This window comes from Rhamphochromis longiceps, linkage group LG14 (genome assembly GCF_057381845.1).
Source record: "Rhamphochromis longiceps isolate RC_006_pf linkage group LG14, R_longiceps_female_GT1.1, whole genome shotgun sequence".
Lineage (NCBI taxonomy): Eukaryota > Metazoa > Chordata > Actinopteri > Cichliformes > Cichlidae > Rhamphochromis > Rhamphochromis longiceps.
The window spans coordinates 23674924-23681739 of NC_140570.1; the positions used below are offsets into that span (position 1 = coordinate 23674924).

The following is a 6816-nucleotide window of genomic DNA, read 5'->3' on the forward strand; positions in this document are numbered from 1 at the left end:
ATAAATGCAAAACTGCACTGCCAAAACAGAGATTGAATTTTATATAACACATTTACACACACCTGCCACTTTATTAGATGTACCTTGCTAGCATAGGATATGAGCCCCTTTGCTTTCACAATTGCCTTCATTTTTGTGGCATAGATTCAACAGGTTGTCCTGTTGAAAGCAAAAAACACTCAGCTGGCCCAAAATGTGCCAAGAAATTATGTCCCACATCACTGCACAACCAGCAGACTGAACCAATGATACAACAGTCAGGATGGATACATGGAGTTTATGCCGAATGCTGAAACTACCCGTCTTCTGTTGCTGTAGCATATCTGCTTCAAGGTTTGATGTATGGTATCTGGTATGCTCTTCTGCATACCTTGCTTGTGACGAGTGGTAACTGGAGTTACTTTTCCTTTTAGCTTTAATGCAGCTTCGGTTCATTCTGCTCTGGCCTCTGACATCAAGCAGTTTTTGAAAAAACTCAAGACCATCCCATCTGACACCAACAACCACGCCACGTTTAAAGTCATATAAAATCACCCGTTTCCCCATTCTGAAATTCAGCTTGAACTTCAGCAGGCTGTCTTGACCATGTCTACATGCCTAAATGCACTGAGTTGCTGCCATGTGACTGGGTGATTAGATATTTTTGATAACAAGAAGCTGAACAAGTGTAAGCAATGAAGTGGAAGTGAGCGTATTTTGACTCGCTGTACTTTGAGTCAAGCTATCAAACATATGATTATCATCACCACAACAACAAAAAGTAAAGTTAAATATCTGACCAAAAGGATCTGTGTTAGGGGACTTTCAGTCATTACTACTGCCAAACAAACCATTCACTCAAAATGTACTTTAAGGATCTCACAACAAGAAGTCATGAATTGGACATCGCAGTGTTTATAAGGCTACACAGACAAATTAAAGCCAAATATGTAAATAATATAATAAAAATAAAATGTATCTAATTATTCGCAGTCTAGCCCAGTTCAGTGCCAAAATATGGTAAATACTACCATAACTTTTATGTTTATCTTTTCTTCGTGGAGAGGAGCGCGGGGACAGTTTCAGCCATCAAAGCTCTGGGGTGATTAACATGTTTGATTTTCGTCGTTACGAAACTTTAATTTGAGAAGAGAAACCTTATTCTCTGCCTGCTTTCTGGGCTTTTGACGTATAATGACACTTGCCGATACGCCTGACAGGTGAATAGGTAATCTCATTTGTCGCCTCCACTTACTTCCTGGTCAGGTACCCGGTCTCGTCTCCCGGTGCAGATGTGACGAGCTTCCCTGTCCGCTGCTCAGCTGGCTGTGCGCAGAGCTCAGGACTCTCTGCCCGGAGCTACGAGGTGAGGCTCAGGCCTGAGATTTTCATTCATAAATCTTTGAGAGAGGCTTTTTCATGTTTAACCATTGCCTTTAATACAGCACATTCTCCCAAGGAAGGAGGAAACCATCTCAGGATTGTGGATTTTTTTACTGTTTCACGCAGAGGGGTCACTGTGGTCTCAAGTGGGCCGACTCAGCAAAGCAACTGCTTAAGAATCGACCTTACTTCTTATGTTATGTAAAACAAAATGCAAGTCCTTTCTGAAAACATCCACATTAATTCACCAAACCAGTTACAGAACAGCCAATTTAGATGCCTTAAATAAATAAAAATAACAGGATATTTTTTACACGTTGACAGATGCTCTACTAAAGTAAAACATCTTCGCATGTTGAGTAGACTTGGATTTGGAAACATTTGGATAGTGACACCATTTTCATAATTTTACCCGCAGTTAATTTAATATGAAGCTACTGAGATGCACCTCACATTAGCTGTAATTTATGTGCATTATATAACTACAACCAAAACATGCTTTGGTAAACAAACTGATGGTTACTATGTTACAAATATAAGCCATGAAAAAAATCAGATCTTTCTGACTCAACTTGCAGTGAAATGTGTTAAATAAACTGGCTTAATTGTCCTTTTTTAGACTCAGGAGGGTCAGATGATGTGCTGCTGGCGGGAGAGCTGAAAAATGTACTATCAAACATATCCTCTCCCCTCGCTGTGCTGACCTCCGAGGTGTTGGACCTGTCCACTCTCAACAAAGTCGCTGGTGAGAAACCGGACTGTGGTGGATACTGTTGTAGTAAGAACAGATGATTGCAGTGCTCGTGGATTTAGTGATCTTTTGCACATCTTGCAGAGTTCCTTGTATCAGAATTGCAAGCAGCTCACATTATCAAGTACAAAGAGTCACATCCTGACGAGCGGGCGACAGAAGCGGACTCTGAAAAAGAGCAGCGAGTTGAAGATCTGAGCCGTGACTTTTGTGAGGAAAACGAAGGCGATGACGGTTTGGGTGAAAACAGGAGGAAAGCAGAGATGCAAGCAGAATGGATTTTACTTCTGCGTGCTCTCAACATGGACGCCTCCTCTCGGTTTGAGGACGTTTTGAACGAGGTAAGCTTGAAATAACAGAGATTGAGCCATGAATAAATTGCGAATACAGACTGAGAAGCACTGAAAGAGGAGTTTACAAACATTTGCTTTAATGCAGGTGAATGAGAGGCTTTCTCGCCTACCAAGTGGAGACATGACCAAACCTCTTCTCAGCACCAGCCTCAAAGCAGTGGGTAAGCTGCCAGGCCTGTTTTCAGCTCTCAAGACTTTAGCCGTGACTCTAATGTGGCATTTACATCTTTGCCTGTTTCTCAGCTTCAAGTGAAAAAAATGAATGAAATTCTGTCCGAGGACTATCGGCGTCGGCGACAAATGATGGTCACGCGCTTTCAGGTTACGCTTGAATCATTTGCATGGGGAGAAAAACGAAAGGTAGGAATGTTAAATAACTCTGTTTATAAACTCCTACCTGCCTGTTAGCTGGGTTATTTTACTCTGAGCCTTGGTTCATCTCTTCAGTCTATTCCCTTTTAATAAGAAAATCTTAGTTCAGCAGTGGTAGTGCATGAGGAAGCTTTGGACTGCCCATCTACCTGCAGAGGGCGTCTCCTGTCAGATGTGGGCCCTATAAAAATTGTGCTCTTGTGGCTCTTGCCTGTGCTATTGCCAGTCTGTCAGCCAGCTGCAGACAAGAGCGAAGTTCTAACATGCAAAGAGCTGAAGTGAAACAGAATGTTAAAAACAATGAAAAGTGTGCACTGTAGCCCCTTCCTCAGCTTTTCATAATGTATTTTTTCCACTTCTGGTGAACTCTGCTGTTCCTTATTCCGGCCCACTTTTCAACCAATCAGCATTTAACTGATGCACAGTGTCTTCCACATGGGGCACTGCACAGTTGAGATTTTGTTCGATTGCAATGGTGGTTTAAAAACCCGTCTCCAGAGGCAAATACTGACACAACCTTGGTAGCATAAATTAAGCATAAGGCAGATTTCTTCTACTTGGGTGCCCCTCGCAAACAGAAGCTTTGAACAGCAGGTGGAGCTTTTACATCGGAAGTCAGATTTTGGAGCTGCGAGTGATTTCGTACCAAGTAAACCCCATGGCAGGCTTCCAGGCAGTGTGTGGAGTATAACATAATGATTATTCATTTATTTACTGTGCTTAAAAATGGCACCTCAGCACAGAGAGCCTGGTCAGTACCACGTGTATGGTTTATTTAGCAGTCACAAATACAGAACACTGGTTGTAAAGATTACAAGTTCTCACCGCTGCCACCTCGGATTACAAAGGTAGGGTTGGTGTGATGTCTCTGACTTTTTACGTGGGAAGTCCAACTTGATTCAGGGTTTTAGCTGAAAATTCCAGCTGCAAACTTGAAATTTCCAACTTCTCACTGAAAATGGAATACAGCACGTATCCACGAGATGACCATTTTAAGGGTGTCTTTACCGTCTGATATCAGTTGAATGCAAGAGTAGTAAAGAAGTGTTTGAAACTGAGCGTTTAGTGTAGTCTGAAGCCTAAATGTTTAGTTTGCAGGGATTACTTGTTCATATGCTTACCTCATTTGAAACTTTGACTGTTTAAATATGAGAATTAATACAACAGAAAATATGGCACGGAATAGGTCCACTTTAATGTGACTGAGAATGAAGAAACCCAGGTTAGAGTAACATTTGTGAAGACACTAAGCAGCACTCTGAAGTTTATTTAATGCACAAAATGAGTTGCGGTTCTTCATTTGCATCTGCATCAAATATCTCCAAAATGCATGAGAACCCTGCCTTCTCTAACACCTGTAACAAGTAGAGTGTATGTAATAAAGAAGATGAGCAGCACATCTGAAGCCTCAATCTGAGATTTTGACTGTCATCATTTTCATCTTCAAACTGAAGGAGGGTGGATGTGTGTTCATGCAGGAGTGATTGCAAGTTAGGCATTCCCTGATTCATCATCTTTCTCTTTTTTTAAATCCTACTTGGTGCCGTAATTGATAAAATCAATGCCATGCTGCAGTAAATAGGACTTAAAACTGCTGACTGAGATGATAAATTCATTAGGAAGGTTCATAAATTTAGTGAGAACCCATTTGTCTAATGTCGTCTAGCAAACAGAGGATTTCCCATTAGGAGAAAAAAAATGTAGTTTTACTTCACTCTTTAGACCTATAGGCTATGTTTAGAGCTGGGCGATATAGGATTTTTTCATATCACGATATGTTTTTTTCATTTCAGTCGATAACGATATCTATCACGATATAAGCCAAATAACTATATTTGTAAGATTTAAATGTGCCATTGCTCACAAGTAAAATGTGAAATAATCAGCAGCTTGTTTTGATTTAAATATTTATTTCCCATAATAAGTTCAACAGGGTAGATGTACTTAAGGAACATGAGACTTTTTCAGATAAATAAAGGCAAATATTGCAAAGTACACAAAAGGCAGTTGCTAAAGCGTTTAAGTTTCAAAATAGAACAAACGAAACAGACTACTAAATTGTCAATTCCACTTAGAAACAAAATATTAATTCTAAAAATAAATCTTAGTTTGTTTTACAGAAGAACAGACAAAATTTAGTAACTTTTGTCAATATCAAATAAACTGAGAACTAAAAGGAAATTCTCACTCTCTCCTTGTTGTATAGCTGAGCTTTTCAAACAGTTTTAACAGTTACTTTAGTCTGACAAAAGCCGAATGACAAATTAGCGCTTTCAGTCAGAGATTGAGCATGCACCGGCTTATTGTATTTCCAGACTTGCTTTCGGCACAATTTACTACTCTGTTTTTTGTCAGACTTGAAATGGCAGAAATACCTTCACACTACGGAACTTCTGTGGCTCTTCCGTTCGACAATCTCTCCGGCATTGGAACCATCATCTGTTTTCTCTTCGGTAACCTTCGGTCACGCTCTCGGTTGATTTTTCTCTAGTCAGCACACTCATTTCCTCCATTACCCGGGCGGCACGGCGGCTGGCTGCTTCCCAAACAAATACACATGTGCGGCTTGGCACTTGTGCTGTACGTAACATGTCACGTGACGTGACGCTGCGGCTGTGATTGGTTCGGCTCTGCGCTACTTAATTTTGATTGGCTGTTCTTCTTTTTTTTTTTAAGAGGACAAGAGAGATGAGGCCTATCGCAATAGTTTAATTTTTCTATCGAGAAAAAGTTATTTCGCAATACATATCGTTATCGTTCTATCGCCCAGCTCTAGCTATGTTGAATCTTTATATACAGTATATGTCTGTTACTGTCTGCAAGATCACGGTGTTATTAGGACAACACTGACATCGTGTGGTCTGACTGAACTGCAACACACTACTTTTATGTCAGTCGGCTTTAGGCCATCGTCAGAGCATGTGCTGGTGACGCAGAAGATGAATGTCAGACATCTCCATTCAGTCCATCCTTTATTTACAGGAGCGCAGTGCTGCGCTGGCTTCGGCGCCTAATCTTGCGTCCCTCATCGGCTCTTCCCAAGTGTCTCCATCTCTGCTGCTCGCTGCCAGAGAGGATCAGTCCTTCATTGACCCGGTCAAAGCTGGAACAAGCACCTCTGTTTACAAGGTACAATCATGAACGTGTCTGTGATCCTTAATGAAGATGCCTCTGACTCCAGCTAAGTAAGCATTTTCTTTTTCTTTTTGTTGTTTTTTTTCTGGTGTCACTAGATGTTGATCGGCAGTGTACCAGACAGAGGAGGACGACCTGGGGAAATTGAGCCTCCTATGCCAGCATGGACAGGGAGAAGCTCGAAAGGCAACCGAGGGGGACGAGGAGGCGGACAATCTCATAAGCATAAGAAGAAGAAAGGGAAAAAAGATTAACTTGTCCGTCTTTTTGGCCTTACTTATCAATTTAAGAAATAAGCGATCATTTTGCTTTATTGAAATCCTTGTTGCGAGGTAAACGACGATTGGGAAGTGCTATATATAATTTTGTAGTTATAAATCTGTGTATATTTTATAGTTATAAGTCATGCACATACCAGATTGTGTACATTTCTATAAAAGCAATGAAGTACTGGTACATGACCAGATATTTTGGTAAAAGAGCAGAAAATGGAAAAAATGTTGGCTTTCCACATTTATCAGTAAGTTTGTTTAAGAATAAACCTCTGAAACACACATCTGTTGGTATTTTGTGCAATTTACATAAAGCATCTTTTAAGGATTATTGCATGAATATTTTATGCTCACTTCACATTTTGGAGACAAGAGTTCCCCTTGCCTTTTTTAGGTGATTTCACAAGATAGCAAACATGTTTATGTGGAATGAAAAAGCCTCACTTACATCTTAAAAAACTGAAGGGTGACTTTGAATATCTAAGAATGTTGTTTTATTGTTACACATTAACCAAGACTCACTTCCCCCTGAGAGAGCTCCTTGTTACAGCATTGAGTCATCTCTCTAGTG

The 6816-nt window shown here is 40.5% G+C and overlaps 1 pseudogene across 1 annotated transcript; it reads left to right on the forward strand.

Moving 5' to 3' along the window:
* The first annotated feature begins 262 nt into the window (after positions 1-262).
* LOC146654070 (protein FAM98A-like) lies at positions 263-6227 on the forward strand (annotated as a pseudogene). The gene is made up of 9 exons (XR_014914755.1): positions 263-352; positions 978-1081; positions 1246-1345; positions 1982-2107; positions 2198-2454; positions 2552-2627; positions 2660-2826; positions 5821-5967; positions 6072-6227. The product of XR_014914755.1 is annotated as a protein FAM98A-like (transcript).
* The last annotated feature ends 589 nt before the right edge of the window (positions 6228-6816 follow it).